Genomic DNA, 18,278 nt, shown 5'->3' with positions numbered 1-18,278 from the left:
TCTTTTTGTGGTTTTGTTATCAGGGTAACTGTAGCTTCATAAAAAGAGTTTGGCAATGCCTCTTTTGCTTCTATTTTGTGAAACACATTAAGGAGTATAGGTATCAGCTCTTCTTGGAAGTTCTGGTAAAATTCTGCATTAAAACTCTCTGGTTCAGGGCATTTTTGGTTGGAGGTTTTTTTTTTTTTATGACAGCTTCTACTTTCTTACGACTTATATGTCTATTTAAATTGTATACCTGGTCTTGATTTTATTTTGGTGTATGGTATTTATCTAAAAACAAGTCCATTTCTTTTACATTTTCCAACTTTGTGGCATATAGGCTTTTATAATAAGACCTAATGATTCTCCCAATTTCCTCAGTGCCTGTTATTATGCCCCCCTTTTGATGAGTTTGGATAAAAGTTTGTCAATCTTGTTGGCTTTCTCAAACAACCAGTTCTTTGTTTCATTGATTCTTTGGATTGTTTTCTGTGTTTCTATTTTGTTGATTTCAGCCCTCAGTTTGATTATTTCCAGTCTTCTACTCCTACTGGGTGAGTCTACTTCCTTTTTTTTTTCTAGAGCTTTCATCTGTGCTGTTAAATCTCTAATGTGAGTTTTCTCCATTTGCTTTATGTGGGCACTTCATGCTATAAACTTTCCTCTTAGCTCTGCTTTCATAGGTTTGGGTATGTTGTGTAATGAACAAGACTTCTCCCAGTACCTCAGCCATCAAGCTAGACTCTCAGAAAAGAATGAATGGGACAGAACCAGCTACTAAAATCTGTTTTAATCCTAGCCACCCTGCTTAACAGACTAAAAACTCATATGCTCAGAATAAGACAGAGAGAGATTCAGTTAAAGATACAGACAAATCAAAAATTCTCTAAACAGTGTAAAGTGTGCATAAAATATACACTAGTTTGAAATGGGAAAGAAAAAGGATATAGAAAGTCTTTATAAAAAAGAAAGAGAGTAGTTGGGCTATAATGTTAGTTCATGCCTTTAATCTCGACACTCAGGAGGCAAGACAGGTGGATCTCTAAGTTTGAGGCCAGTGTGGTCTATAGAGAGATTCAGAGAAGCCAAGGATACAAAAAAAATAAAACCTTTCCTCAAAAAACCAAAAATTTAAAATAAGAATGAAAATAAAAAAAATAGAGTTTAAATGAAGCCATGTAAAGATGGAGAATACACAGAGAATCTGGATACAATGTGTTATGGTTTGGTTTTTGAATTATTTGACTGCTGAAAAAAGAACAAAAGCTGCTAAAAGACATTTGATTATAATTGCTCCTAGATTAATCCAACCTATATATTTTGAAATGCATTAATTTTAAAATTTAAGTCAAAAGATATGTTACTTTGAAGAAGAGGTATTACTTTGATTTCCACAGGAAATGAGAGGCTGTGGATTCATTCTGGTTTAGGAAAAATAGTTTGATTGAGGAAGACCTCTCAAAAAATCTTCAATGGAAAAGGATGATTCAGATGATTCAACATCTCAGAGCATGTCTATTTTAGTTTCTTTCAAGTTCTGTAGCTAGAATAGCTTCAAGGCTGCTGGCTGAGAGGATCAAGCCTCACAGAATACTCCAATCAGGAATTGACCATAATCCTAAATTTTCTTTTGTTCTCCATAAGATTACCAAAGCCCTCAATAAGCAGGAAGTAGCCAAGGAAGCTACTTTCATATTCTGAAAAATGGATTATGGGAGTTTGTCTTTGTTTAGTGTGTTGATTATAAGTTGTTATAAATAATAGAAAAAGAAAGCTAAACAAAAGAGATTAGATTTGGGGTAGTTTTTGAAAAGAAAAAAATGCTCTGGGATAATGTTCTTATACACTGTAAAGATTTGTTACTTGTATTAGTTTAATAAAATACTGATTTACCAGTAGTCATGCAGGAAGTATAGAAGGGGTTACCAGACTAAGAAAATTCTGGGAGGAATAAAGTCCAGATGCAGTTACTACCAGATAGAGAAGGATGTGGGTAAACACAACAAGAATTATTGGTTAATTTAAGTTATAAGAGGTAGTTATTAATAACCCTGAACTAATAGGTCAAAGGGTTTATAATTAATGTATGCGCCCGTGTGTTTCTTTGGGATTAAATGGCTACAGGACCAGGTGGGGTGATAGAAACTTTCATCTACACACAGAGACATGCACAGGTGTAAATTATTAAACTCCCAAAGCTCACTGCAAGGTAGCATAAAAATCAGAGAACCCAATTCTTCCTAAATAGTTTTATGAAATACTGACCAAAAAATTGGAGCCGTTCTTACCTATCCATTACAATTAACAATAAATATATTTGTTTTAGGATTGTATATTCAAGTTAATTATAGATGATATGAGTACTGAGCATAATAAATCATTTGGAGTATCAATAGCAGATTAGAATTACCTAATTCTAATTTGGAGAGAAGTTAACTGCATTTTTTTCAAAAAAAGCACCATCCCCCAATGTAATAAGAAAATATAACTGATATATTTTGATAATCAGCATAAAAACAATTTTTGGATGATAGTAAATGATAAAACATAAAAACTGCAAGTAAAAAATTTGCATCATGACACTAACAGCATCTTCAAAGTAGCAGAATGCATAAAATATTTCAAAATTATTCTCAAATCCTCTGATTTTTCATTATCATAAAACATACAAACTCAGGTAAATTGTAGTGATACATACATTAAAACTATTGAAACTTTTCTAAAAAGTTTCTTTAATGACAGATTTATATGAATGAATTATTCAGTTTGAATTTATATTGAAGTTACAATATTATATTTAATAAAATAATAGGCAGTATGTAAACAAAACAACAAAAAAGCATTTACAAAACTGTTATTCTAAAATTTTTGCTCAATATTAATAATGTTTACAAACTCTAAAATTCACGAGAAAAAAAAACATATTCCTAAAGATAGGAAATCATGAATCATGCAACTGTATTTCAAAAAATCAAGTGAGAAGTTATAATGCAATTTCTAGCATATTTCATAAATCATAATTATTTTCTACAATATTATCTGCGGCAGGCAAAGAAAATGTTACAATCGATACAAATGAATGTTCTTATTGAGTATGTTTCCAAGATATTTATGTCACTCATTTTTCTTTCAATGTGGAGTAATTGGTATGTGACATAACAGTGACACTGAGTGCTGTCGAATTACCACCCACATTTATATATTCAATACCAAAAGTAGACAGTATAATACTAAATACTTTCTCAAAACAAAATTGGACACAAAAGTAGCAGTTTCCTGTCAATGTGTATTTCTCTGTATGACAGTTTTAATCACTTCAGTAACTGAGGATAATGGATGTTCAAACATCCTTTTAACAAAATGATCCGCATAAATCCATTAATTAAAATTAGTAAACATATTAAGACAATAATTCTAGTAAGATAAATAAATAAAAATAAAAAAAGCATTCTAAGTTTTCTCGTGAAATGTTTTACTCACCCAGCTTTAATAAAAGAGAATTTGAACATGGATTTTGATATTTAAGTAGATTTTGATAACTCATAACAAGATTTACAAACATATTTAAACAGAAAATACTTTCTCTTGAATGAAAAAGGACCTGTTTTAAAATTTTAATATAAATTTTAATATTGTTATTTATTTAATTAAAATTCTTTTGTATAATTTCTCCCTCTTTCTTAGCCCTTAATTTGTTCCCTAGATGACTTCCAAATTTACTGCCTCTATTTCTTTAATCATTATTTTTAAATGTAGATATAACTGTGTCAGAGACAAGCTTAAAAATTATACCACTTACCAGGATAGGGGCACAGGTATTAGAAAAATAAGTAAAGACAACAGAGACATGAGTAAAAATAATAAAGCAGAAAACATAGGAGAGTACCAGGAAGGAGTTTTAGTGAAAACTGATATCTGCCTGTGTTTAATTTTCTGTATACTTTTATCCCAATACAAAAGAGGGAATAAGAAAACAGGCTGCTTCAAATGATACACAGACAATTAGAACAGTTACTTGCTTCAATACTTTGACACATCAAGCTATTCATTCTTGGGGAAAAAAAGCATTTTGTTGTTTAGGCCATAAACCCACACTACTTAAGGATACCAAGTATCCTTAAGGTAGCCATTCCCTAGGTCAAACCCCTTAATTCAAAAGAAGAAACAGAAGTATGTAGTAAGGAGGCCACTTCTTCATTTCTTGGCTGCCCAGACCTGAAATAATCACACAGAAACTGTGTTAAATAAATCACTGATTGGCCTATTACTCTAACTTCTTATTAGCTAGCTCTTACATGTTAATTTAACCCATTTCTGTTAATTTGTGTATTGCAATGAGGTTGTGATTTACTGGGTAAAGTTCTGGCATCTGTCTCTAGCAGTGCTACACTGTTTCTCCTGACTCTGCCTTCATCCTCCCAACATTCAGTTTAGTTTTCTCTGCCCAGCTCTATTCTACTCTATCAGGCCAAGCCAGTTTTGTTTTGTTTTGTTTTTTTTTGTTTGTTTGTTTTTGTTTTTTTGTTTTTTGTTTTTTGTTTTTTTTTATTTTCGAGACAGGATTTCTCCGTAGGTTTTGGTTCCTGTCCTGGAACTAGCTTTTCTAGACCAGGCTGGCCTCGAACTCACAGAAATCCGCCTGCTTTTGCCTCCCAAGTGCTGGGATTAAAGGCGTGCGCCACTTTTCTTTAGTCGTTAATGGTAATCACAGCATACAGAGGGGAATCCCTTATCAGAAGTATGCTTGAATTCTCTGACTTTTGGTCAGGGTGGAGTGGATCTACCTTTATAGGCCATCTATAATGCCCAAAACAGGAAGTAACTACACCCTAGGTCAGGGTGTGTAGCCACACCTTTTTTTGGAGGGGAGAGATTGAGATAGGGTTTCTCTGTAGCATTGGAGCCTATCTTGGTACTAGCTCTTGTAGACCAGACTGGCCTCAAACTCACGGAGATCCAACTGTCTCTGTCTATAAAGTGCTGGGATTAAAGGCATGAGTCACCGCAACCTGGTAGCCAAACTTTTTTTCAACAACTGTTGGACTCTAGTGTCCAAACATCGAGGAGGAGTCGCCCCCAGAGACCATCTCACACACCACAGCCGATGCAAAAGCATGAGGATTTTATTAATTCTGTCATGACAGAGTCCCCCAGCATTCGGGAAGCCAAGGGACCCCGAATAGCGGGTACAATCTACTTTTAAAGGGGCCACAGAAGCAAGGGGGGTTGTTCTTTGACTATTCTGATTGGCTTATTTGAAAGGACTATTACCAATAATTGACTGGAGAGCTGTTGCCAGATCAGATGAGGTAAGAGGTCATTTTGACCCCGTTTCCCAGGGGACTGAACCAAAGCATACGTATATGGGTAATTGTTCAGGAACTGAGTACGTGTGAGTGTAGCTGTTAGGTCCTTGGTTCCCAGGGGAGGAGGGGAAGCACTATGGCACCGAGGCTGAGAGGATTCAGAATTGTCAGAAATGGTTTCAGGATTGTCTTAAAGTCTTACACAACCCCGAAGAAGCTAAATCTCTCTGACCTTCAGAGGCTCACATTTTTGGGCCTCCATATAAATGAATGATATATTATTGATAGCTTCGTTTACCTTTCTTCTTTTCTTGAAAATAAATGTTGTCTTTCATATATATAATCATACTAATGTGTCCCATCCCTCAAAAGCTTCTATTTCCTTCCCACATCCCCTATTATTTAGATCCACACCCTTTCTGTCTCTCAGGAAACAAACTCCCAATGAATATTAATAACACAAAATGTAGTAAGATAAAAAACTAATACATCTGAACTTGATGAAACAAACAGAAATAAAAGATTTCCAGAGATGGCAAAAGAAACAGACCAACTCATTGCCATACTTAGGAGGTTCATAAAAACACTAAATTGGTAGTCGTAATATACACACAAAAGACATATAAAGTAGAAAATAATAAAAAGGCAATGTATAAAAAAATAAAAATTTTGTAGGATAAAAATGAATAAAAATGAAAAGTCATGACATCACAAGGTGTGAAAGGAATCTCCAAAGATGCTCTTGAGTTCATTTTCTCTTGGCCATTTACTGCTAGACATACATAACATACACATTGCTAGGGTTTTTTTTTTTCTGTTTGTTTTAAAGAATAGTAATATTTGGTTTTACCCAAGGTCGATGAGCCATCTGTTCGCAGATTCTTGGTCACATGAGCAATGCAAATTATGGGTTCCATCTTGTAGAGGGATACTTGAATCAAATATTGGTTAGTTTCTTCCACATACTTTGTCCCACCGTTGTACTAACATATTTTACATGCAGTGCACCGCTGTGTATGAAACATTTTGTGAGTGGGTTGGTTTCTATGTTTCTCTTATGGTAATGTGCAAAGTAGCTTCCAGAGACACTAGAATATAAGAGTAAAGGTGCTATATTGGCATTACCACTATTTCTTGGTGTTCAATTAGCTGTGTAGTTGCTTTCAATTGTGGAGAGCAAACTATGATCTTGGTAACAGAGTGGATTGTTTGATGGTTCCTATGGTACCACTTTGGCCAACAGCTCAAATCGATGTACCCAATCACAGTACTAGAAACTTCAATTGGTGTCAAGTGATTTCCGGTGGTGTCTTTGTCTCCCTCATAATTTGACAATTTCCTTAGGCATATACATAAAATACATATATTTTAGAGAACTTCTACTGGATTAGATTTATATACTACTCTGATATCATCCTTAATTTTAGCTGTGTCTCCCTGTATTCCTCTCAATGAACCTTCTTCTTTACACTTACCCATAAAGACACACACATACAGAGAATACATATATATATATATATATATATATATAAATCACTACTGACAGTTTTTGTTTCTTTGTCTATTTAATTTTAATAACCTTTGGTTTAGATGTAGTGTCTAAAAATTTTCAAAAATAGCACTGTATGTTTTAAATTGCAAGTTATTGTAGAAAGTTTTATGTATTCTTATGCAGTTATGTCTTTCCCATATAGTTATGTGAGTCATCCCTTCATTTCATATGACTCCAATGTAATCATTACTAAACCCTGTCTCTTAGAAAGAAGCCTGCTTGGCTAACAGGTCATCTGATTTGTGCTCTCAATTTTAAGTGTCAGGCACTCTTATTAGCTTCATCATCTTCTGTTATGCAACAGTAATGCTTTTGGACATTTAAATAAGCCAAGAATATTTGTATAAGTCTTTTATAAGTGAAAGGTGATAGTTCTCAATTTCATTAAGAAAACAAAATCTCTCAAGTCTTTTGATATTCAAGTTGCATGAAAATATTACCAACAATGTCTTACTGTGAATAATTTGTGTATTAAATACTGTATTTATTATGTCCTACAGTCAGTCATCCTGTAGATATCTGTTAGCACACACTCTACAGATGAAAAGAACTATTCATTTTCTTGTGGTTGACATGTTTTCTTATTTTCTTTGTGTTGTCTTTCTAACACAGATCACAAAAATTTTAATGTTATTATTATTGATTAATTCTCTCCCAGAACATGCCTAAAATTTTTGAATAGATATTTTATTTCCCATTTATTTTCTTTGTCTCTATTTAAAATTTTTACAGTACATATGGAAAATGACTCAACCCTTCCTTATAAGTTATTGGAGTTTATAACTCAATCTTGTCCTATAAATCATTGGAGTTTATTTCTATTTTTGACTTTGTGTTGTCGTCCTTAATTCCTAATATTTAGTGATTTCAATGGTATAAGTTCCAGATCAATGATCCATTTTTTGTGGGGTATAATGCACTTTTAAATCTTAACATATACTATTTTACTACTCATAATATATTTAATAGAAACATAATTTCATTCTTTTTCATCGCTAATGTCTTTGGAAATCATACAAATTTTAGCTTATATATCAATGCTATAATTTATATTATTGAACATTTTCCAGATGACTGTTTTAAAACCTGCTTCCTTTAAAATATAGCTCGATAAATTATACATATTTATTATGTGTAGTACTGCTTTTGTTAATAATATTGTTCTTCATTGTGGGCAACATTTCTGAATCAAGATGTTGCCTGACAACAATTTTGATTTTCAGTAACATTGTGGAAAATATTTTATGATTGTTCATTTTTCTCTTTCTAAATAAAATGACAATTTTCTCAGAGTTGTTTAATCCCTGATTTTTCTGTTTATTTTTTGTTTTTGGTGTTTCAAGACAGGGTTTCTCTCTAGCTTTCGAGCCTGTCCTGGAACTAGCTCTTGTAGATCAGGCTGGCTTTGATCACATAGAGATCTGCCTGTCACTGCCTCCCAAATGCTGGGATAAAAGGTGTGTGCCACCACTACCTGGTCAGTATATTTTACTAATACCTAAACTTGGTAATCCTAAGCAATATTTTAGTAAAGACATTATGCTAAAGTGTGACTGTGCCTGTAAAGTATCAATGTTTTGGAGCCAGTTAATGTTTGGACAGTTCATTCAGTTCCCTTCCGATGGTGCATGAAGTAATATATGTATAGGAATTTCATATTAGCACAAATATCTTCATTCACTTCACAGCTTCCCTCCTAGTCATCCTTCGGAGTACTGTTTTACAGTTGAGCATTACACATCTTAGGTCCAAAGAAAAGTTTGCATTACCCCTTATTTTGATAAAGGCAACATAACCATTTTTCTCTCTAGTAAATATATTCATTTCAGGAACAACTTTCATCTCATCTTTGTGTTCATACCAACACTTCAATAATTTTATTGTAAACAGTATAAGACTGGTGTATATTTTCCCATTGCTTAAATATTAATTTTTATTATGAGATTCATTAATGAACATGTTTAAATTGCAATGCTTTCTATGGTATTGTAGGTTTTTTAATACTTATCTCCTAATATTGCAAAAGTCATAATAATTATTATTGACTGCTAGAATAGAAGCATCATGGAGACAAATTTATTGTCAGTTAGGTTCCTGATGTATTGTGGATGTTAATGATTGGCAAAAAGTTCATATGCAGCACATGATACGTAAATAAGCAGAATAAGTGATGGTTCACCAACTTGTATTTTAAAATGCTCATCTAAATGCTTATAAATATTACATTTCTATTTCATATTTCATATTATTTATGTGGCATGTTTAGTTCGTTTTGTTTACAGACAATGGAAATGCCCATGTATCTAAATTTATTGCCCTATGAAAATTTTATTCAAATAAAAATAATAAACTATTGCAATTTTTCAATAGCCTATAAATAATAGTTAATGAAGATTAAAAATATGGTGACTTTTCTTTCATTACCCTATATTTATGATTTGATATCTGTTCCGGTAATAAAATCAACAGGAGTGGAAAATAAGATGCAAGTAAAAAAGAGAATGACAATTTTAAGAGCACCAGTATATTTCTAGACATCTAGACATACTACCGTATTTCCATTCATATCAATTCTAATGTAAATATATTGTTTTCTTTAGATTCAATTGCTGCAGGGTAAATCAAAGAACTTGCTTGTCTACCTCTTTCTAAATAGTAGCATGTCATATTAAGAAGATGTACTAAAAATGAAACAATGTGTAATGAAATTGATTTTTTTACTGTTAAATAATGGCTAAAATTAAAATTAAATTGTTTCCCACCAATTTATCTACAAACTAAACACATTATATAAACTAGTGAATCTTGTCTATAATGAATGTAAGTAAATGATACGTTGGCTTGATGTTTAATTTTGCTTTAATGTTTTAAGTGTATCAAATGATTATGTAAAATCAATGTTTTTTATATTAGTATAAATATGATGTCTTGAAACTTTTTTGCTTAAAAAAATACTTAATCTTACAAAATTAACTTTTTCTATTCTTTTGTTCCCCTTAACCTATGAACCTTTAATGTTGAAATTTTCCCAATTAAAAGGAAGTTAGGATGGCCTGGTAGAGGAAGAATGTTTTAGGAGGGATAAATGACCCTAAACTTACGAAAATGCCATATGAAAACCTATTGCTGTAAAAGTTGCCTAGTATACTGTGAATACATATCTAAAAAGCAGAGGAATAGCCAAGGTAGAATGGATAAAATCAAATCTTCTACTACCAGGTAGAGAGTAGATATTTTTCAGCTGTTGGCCTATAGGATTACATAGACAGGTAAAACATTATAGGCTTTTATAAATAATGCTGGTTACTCTCCAGAAATTGAGAATCATACCCTGTTTTTGGAGAAGCAGTGTACTGGCGTCATGGAATATAGTACAATCTAGATAGTACCAGTTTGGAAACGTCATCTCTTCTATCCAGTTGTCACAGAGGTGGGAGTCCATGCAAGAGGTACAAAGATACAATCAGCCTTCTCCAGCTGTGAACCCTGCAAACTGCAGAAATACCTGGCCTGACACAATATGATCACAAATCCAATAGGGACACAATTGTTATTGGAGTAGCTAATAACTTTCTTTTTTTTTAAGATTTATTTATTTATTTTTATAGTATTATGTCTGCATGTATGCCTGCAGGCCAGAAGAGGGCACTAGATTTCATTACAGATGGTTGTGAGCCACCATGTGGTTGTGGGAATTGAACTCTAGACGTCTGAAAGAACAATCAGTGCTCCTAACCTCTGAGCCATCTCTCCAGCCCCACTAATAACTTTCTAACTTGATCTAAGGCCCACTCCTTAGATGGAACCCTCATCTGCTATTGTAAAAAAAACCTAGAACAAGTGACTAGAAAGGTAACTAAGTCATAGAGGATAACAGAATATTATTATTTGGGTAAATGGACATAGTGTTAAAATGACTCCTAATAACTCACTGCTACACCCATGGAAAAAAATTCTCAATCCTCATCAGAGAAGCTTCTCTTTTCAATGGCTAGCATTTATTACAGACAATCTCAATCAGCATGAAGACAAAAGAGAGTATACATTTTTCAGCCCTAGATGGTATATCCCTATCATCTGTCATGACACAAGACACAGTAACTTTCTTGATAATGGAAGTAGACAGATTGTTGAGATAGAGAGAGGTGGAATGATTCCAAACAAAACAGTACTTGCACATATGAAGTTACAGTGATTATGATAGTTCTTACACCTTAGTTTTCATTAATAAAAAATGTAAAGTGTTATAGACAGATTCCCTGGATATAATCATTTTCTAGGATATATCATCTCTTTTCCAGTACTACCACCAGGGTGATGATGCCAAACCTTAACTTAGGTGCATATCATGAACATGCAAATCTTAATGAAGAGAAAACATTTAGCTGCATTTCACAGTGAATCTGCTCTATTAACTAGAATCACTTTAATATGTAAGAATATGCTTTGAAATGGAGTGCTGCCAAGAAGGAAAAATTAAGTAAAGCATATGGTATGAAATCGGTACTTATATTATACAATATTGATATAAGATATAACATCTTGTTTATGCATTGTCAAAACATACAGAGAACTATTTCCTGTGATAACATAAAATAGACAGTGTGTCTATTGCTTTAGCTATGTCCTGGGTATCAGGAATGACAATGAAGATTATTAGTTGTGGGAGTGAGTTGCTATAGCATTGCCAGAGGAGATAAAAGAAAAATAGATTATAACAAAAAATTGTCTGCTTTTCAACAAAGATGAAAAAGAAGAGACTGAGGCAAGGGCATATTGAATTAGAAAAATCTCACTGTATCAGGACATAAAAAATATATGACTGTTTCTCCATTCACCTTTCAGAAAAGTTGAAAATTAAATTCTGAAAACTAACCCTCATGGCTCTGAGACACACTGTTAAATCTTAATGAGTAATTAACTAAACAAATGCTATATTGATGAATCAGCTTGGAAAGAATGCTGGCGTTGCATGAGAGAGACTAAAAGTGGACATTTCAGAAGCTTTAGAAGTCAGGTTGTGTTGTTGTTCACCTTATGGATTCTTCATCCCTGTAAACTAATCATGCATTATGACATGAAGCCTAGGGATGTCCAGTGTTCTAGGTAATGTCTACAATTACCCACTGAAATAAAATTATTTCCTGTATTCAGTGGATTACCAAAGGACATAGCTTATTTTACACCAGAGGAAAAGTTTTAAAACCCATTGTTCATTCCAATCGACGCTTTCATTGCACTGCCAAGAATGCAATCCAAATAAAACTGCTTCAATAGGCAGGAGCCATGAAACAGAATAGCAAACCTGACCTGGGGCTTATTTATAGCCTGGAGCAAGATCAGAGCGTCTAGTAGCTCACATACAGAGTACAATATGATCAAGAAATCAACCTCTGTCTACAGTCTAAAGCAAAAGTCATTGGGATTTTAGGGTTGTTTTAAACATAACACAATTAAAGAGAAAATGGATATTATAGTTTGCAATATAACTAATGTAAAATGCAAAGATTTTTATTCTTTTCTTAACTTTCTGTGCAACAAGACAAATATATGGTCCTTCAGCTAACATCAAGGTTAAGCTGTGTGGAACCCAGGACAGTAAACTCCCAGTCACTCTCATCTGTTACAGTGAAATGGCTTCATAAACAAAGAAGGCCTCCCAGAGTATAGTTGCAGCCACTCGAGAACAGTGAGTAACAGCTCATTCAAAATCAAACCCTAAATATCTGTATTGTATAGAGAGGACATTGAAATCCCATCTAGAGAACTTCATTAGTCTTTAACTACTTCAGCAGTGCATTTCTGTGTGGGAAATCCATAATATCTGACTAATCCTCTGGGAAACAGAAGTACATTAAGCAACATGATAAAAAAAAATAGGAAGTTCACAATCTTACTTTTCCACCTCTATGTTTGTTTATGGTCAAGGGTCAAGTTAAAATATACTGACACATGTAGTACCATTATTCATGGCAAATTATTTTGAATACACACACACACACATACATACACCCACACATGGATACTTTAAGATAAAAAACCCAGGTCATTTCAAAAACTATAGAATATCTTATATTTTCCTTAAAGTGTATATAGCATTAATAAAGTGGTCATTGTGTTACTAGGCTTTATGCTAGAAAAAAATGCACAGAGAGTATATGTTAATAGGTAAGTAATTTTAAAAGCAAAAATATTTGCTAGTAACTATTTCTCTGTAACACTAAACTCACTATTTTATTCCAAAATAGCCTGTATATTTTGATCTGAAAAAAATTGGGAATTCCATTATTATATTGGATAATCCCAAAATAAAATGTATTTTCACACCTAATATTCTAATTAAATGCTTGAACCTGGGCCAATGAAAGAGCTCAGAAGGTATAATTGCTTGCTCAGAAAGTCTGACTACAGGAGTTTAATTCCTAGAAATCTTATAAAGGTGTAAAGAAAGACCTAATTAAACTAGCTGGTGCTCTGACCTCAATATGTATATGATGGTATATATGTCTCAATACACATTATGAACACACACAGCAACTATTATAATACAAAAGTTTTGAATAAGAAAAGGTAAATTCTAAATCATAAAAGTTCTAAATAATTGATAGTCCATGGTTTCTCCAAAACTCAAAGTTTTGTTAGTCTTTTGAGTCCAAGTATGGTTACTTTAGTTTTTAATTGTGCTCAGGTAACTGTGGCTTTTAAGAATTTAACAGCTTAGCTGGAAGATATTTTATCTTAAAAACTGTGGTTTACATTTTTGACAAAATTAATAATTTCATTTTTATAAGTCTTTAAGAATAGATTTCATATATTTAAACAATAAAATATATGCTAATAGTGAAAATTTAGATTGATATATTATTTCCACAATGAAAAATATTCTAAAAGTGAAGACTAATTATTATTTAAATGAGAAAGTTATTATTTAACTTATGTGTGCTTTTAACACTGACTTGCCCTCCATAAGACAACTATCCACACTTTCTATCAATTTCATGTCTGATTCGATGGGACATTTTGCTCTGTAATCATCTGTTCAGAAAATATGACAACTTGAGCATTTGGATAACTTCAATGGTGGCAAAAGATACAAAATTCTTATTTGGTCATCAGTTAACATTAGTCATAATTTCGTTTTAATCTGTGGAGCAGTTATATACTATTTACATATATACTTACACACACATATATAATCATGTTACTGAAATAAGGACATTTGTGATTGAATTAGTGGCATTAAGTAGAAGTCATGGAAAATTACAGCTAAGTATTACAGAAGTCATATTTATACCTCTAAAAAAATGTAAAGTTTTCAAATTTATTGATCAAGAAATTAGATCAAGACTTGATAAAGATGATAATACAACCAATACTTTGAAGTGGATGGAAAATGCTGTAGCTTCTTTGAAAATGTTTTTCATTCTCCCAAGTTGTTGAATATAATGTCATCATATGACTCAGAAATTAATTATGCTTAAATATGTATGGGTATGTAAATGTGTTATTAAATGTATATATGTCTATAAAAATCTGGTACCTAAATAATTGCCATCAGATTCTTCCTAATAAATGTAAAGCACAAATGTTCCAACTGACTCTTAAAAATTAAACTATGTAAATAAATTATATAATATTCACATTTTCTGAATTAAAATAAGAAAATCCTACAATATTTATACAACCCTAACATCCACAAACCTTCAAAACATAATAAAGTTAATAAATACATCAAAGAAATTTAATGTGATTAAAAATTACTCATTATTTAATGTATAGTAATTCTCAAATTTAGGAACATTTATGCTTATGCAATAGAGATTAGTGATTTCCTCAACTTTAATAGTGTTGTGTGAATGAAAAATAATTGCTTAGAAATTCACAATTTATTTTATAAATTATGAAACTGTTCTCAAACTTATTGGCATTATAAAAACGATCATGGAAATAATTATATATAATAAATATTAATGGCTTAGAGTCTATAAATGAATGAATTTTATTTTATTTTCAATATACTTAAAAACAGTTTGAAACTAGGATAGCAGTCTGTATTATATACTTTCCTATTGTCATGATTATATAACTCACAAATACAACTAAATAGAGGAAGGGTTATTTTTCATTACGTACCTAAGGAATGCAGTTCAGCACGGTGGTGCTCAAACACTAGCAATCAATGCATGGTCTTCTTTAGCCTTCTTTACTACATACCAAGGAGTTGAGTAAGAATTTTCATATGTCTCTCTCTTTTCCTAATTTTAATAAAGTACTAGAATCTATCCATTAGCATGGCACAACCCATATTTAAGGTTCCCCCTTCCTTTTCAGTATAGCAAGGTGGGAAACCCTTCTACAGATGTATTCACAGATGATCTTCTAAAGGTTTCAAAATTCTCTTAAGCTGCTAGTGAAGATTAACCCCCACAGATATTATCTCAATTCCTGTGAGAGACTTGAATTTTAGAAAATGTCAGTGATTTATTCTAAATAGTCTCTTTCGTTACATGCATGTATAATTCTTAAATAAAAAAAGAGGAAAAATAGAATGTAAGATGTGGATGAAGCTATAAAGCCTGAAGTTAACTGTAATAAAATATAAAGTTACCTCTATTGTGTTTGACAACCTAATTTATAAACAAATTACTAACTAAAATAGCTCCAATTTTTTCTGCACAAATGTTCCTTGGATGCGAGTTTTTGTATTAAAAGATACAAAATCTGAATATATATAAATAAATATTAAATAAATATATAAATAAATAAATATAAACAAGTTCCAATTGCCTCAGATTTTTTTCTTTCTTTTCTAAACAAATATTCTCTTTTTTTTGATGGAAAAATACTCCTTAAACCCTCTCAAATAATAAATTAATGTTCTATAGTTCTTACAATTTGTTGTAGAATATATTTTTAGTTTGTTTGAAATGAAAGAGGATGGAAAATCTAACTAATAAAGATACTAAATAAATAAAACACAGGACTTTGAAAAAAAAACATGCTAAGGAGTACAGTTCATCAGCCTGCCTTGCTGTAACAAAATGACATTGAATGATTGACTTGTAGAACCAATCTTATTTTTGAAAGATTTAATAGTGGTAGTCCAAGATAAAAAATCAACGCTTTCAGTAGTCTTCTGGGCTTATAAGTAGCTGTCTACCCACTCTTTGCTTGTGTGACAAAACAGCAATTAAATAATAATAGGACATTAAGAACAACAGTATTCAATTCATAAAGCTCTATGTTTGTTATTTAATTATTTCCTAAAGGCTTTACTTCCTAAATCAAACATAAATTGACCTAGGATTCTAATATTTATATTCTGGAGAGGTATCAAAAGTAATTTACACTGTGTAGCAAGATGAGAATAACAACAAGTGCCCATTAGCATGTTGTCCAGGAGACTTGGTCTTCAGGTGACAACTAGAGTAAGCAAATGCATGAGGCATGGTTCATTTGGCCTCGGGAGTCTTTCACAAAATATGATGAGACATAATTAAAATCACAGTCCACATAGTTGACCGAAACTCACGGATGCCGGAAGAGAGCTATCAGAACTACAACTAACACAGAGTCCATGATTTGTCCAAGGATGGAATATTCTAGAAGATCTTTGAGTATTCTTAGCCTGTGGGAGACCTTGGAATCTAATACAGAAGGATAAGCAAGATAAAATGACACAGATGACTTAAACATTGAGGGCAATAAATTAAATTCAAAGAAATAAAAATGAGTAATTAATATGATGCAAATTAATAATTTCAGAAGTAGATAAGTGATCTACAAGACAAATGTGCTGATTCTTTGTAAAAACTACAAAAAGAAAATGCCTGGATAGTTTCTCAAACAAGCAAAAGGAATAAATAATCTAAAATACAACACATTAAAACTGGAAATATGAAATCACCAGTGTTCATTTTAAGACCTCTTAATAAATCATTTATCCACATTCCAAACAAATAAGGGAAACTATTAACATAACCTTGATTTAACCTATGAAAAAATCAAGAGGAAAAACACTCAGTCATCAAATATGTCCATAGTGAGTTCCTATGACTAGCTGCATTCATTCTTGACTTTACATAAAATTTCTAAAAAAAAAAAAAATGTAGTTTAATACACATCGGAAGCAACTGAGGACGGGGATAAATATGCAAAACATTATGTCTTGATCTTATCTCCAGGTATTCTGACTTAACTAATCTAATTTCTGTGTGCTTAGGCTATTAAAATGAATATAACTGGAGTCTCAGAGATTCAGGTTCATAATTACATGTGAAATAACAATGTTGTTTTAGTGCTTTATTTTGAACACAAAATGAAACTGACAAAGTGGCTAAACATATCTTAGTTTGATATAAAGTAAATTCATAGTGTATCATATAATTTTTCCCTAAACTATTTTTCTTTAGAATTATCATTCTCTTGCTTGTTTTGATGTTTCCTCTAAAAATAAAGTCAAAAATCCTTCTTAAATAATTTAAAGTGAATGTAATAACACTATAAATTGTGACAATAACAAAAGTTTAACATATTTAAAATGCACTTTTATCATTATATACTTTCGGTATAATAATACGCACTATATCTACTTATATAATAATATATAATATTCATTATCAGTTGGTGATTTGCATTTAATATGATACATGATTAGGAACACTTCTATTTCTAGTGATTTCATTGCTTGCAGATCATTTTTTCCTGAAAGTTTTCTTTCTGTTTTTTTTTTTTTGATGTTGTTTTTATATATAGCAGATGGCAACAATCATAGAAATCAGCACAGCAATCAAAGGGATCAGTGGTAGGATGCAGCTTTGTCAGGGTCACTGGATACATCCACTGGGAAAATTGTAACAACATCTGACAGCAAGTGTTGAATTTGCTTAGTAATCAGAAGAGATCAAGACAGAGGGTGACCCACAGCCCTGAGTGACATAAAAGAGGGTTTTTATAAAAAGATGCCAGCGGTTTATTTTCAGCAAGGAGACTGTAGAGCCAAGACTCAGACTCAGCTATTTCAAAACTTTAGTGTTGGTGTGCTCTCGATAGGTTTGTGTGGACTGGATCTTGGATGAACTAAGCTGCTAGGAAGATAGGCACACAGTTGGCCTCTCCCTACTAAGTCCATTCAAAAATTGCTTAATTTGATTCCGAGGTTTTTCCTGTGGTGTCCTTGACCACCTTAACTTCTACAATCTTTTCTCCCGCTAGGTTCATAGTAGCTGCCAGGGATTAAAATGACAGTAGGGGAGCCTGCACGGGATTGATCTGTGCACTCTGCTTATATGATACAGTTGTGTATCTTGGTCCTCTTGTGAAACTCCTAACAGTGCGAAGGTGCTCTCTCTGACTCTGGTACTGGCTTTTGTGATTCTACTCCTCACACTAGGTCAGCTTGCCCAGCCTTACTGTGGGATGGGGAAGTGCTTAAAGTA

The sequence above is a fragment of the Microtus ochrogaster genome, unplaced genomic scaffold, assembly GCF_000317375.1.
Source record: "Microtus ochrogaster isolate Prairie Vole_2 unplaced genomic scaffold, MicOch1.0 UNK6, whole genome shotgun sequence".
Lineage (NCBI taxonomy): Eukaryota > Metazoa > Chordata > Mammalia > Rodentia > Cricetidae > Microtus > Microtus ochrogaster.
Note: the sequence above shows the minus strand (reverse complement) of the source record.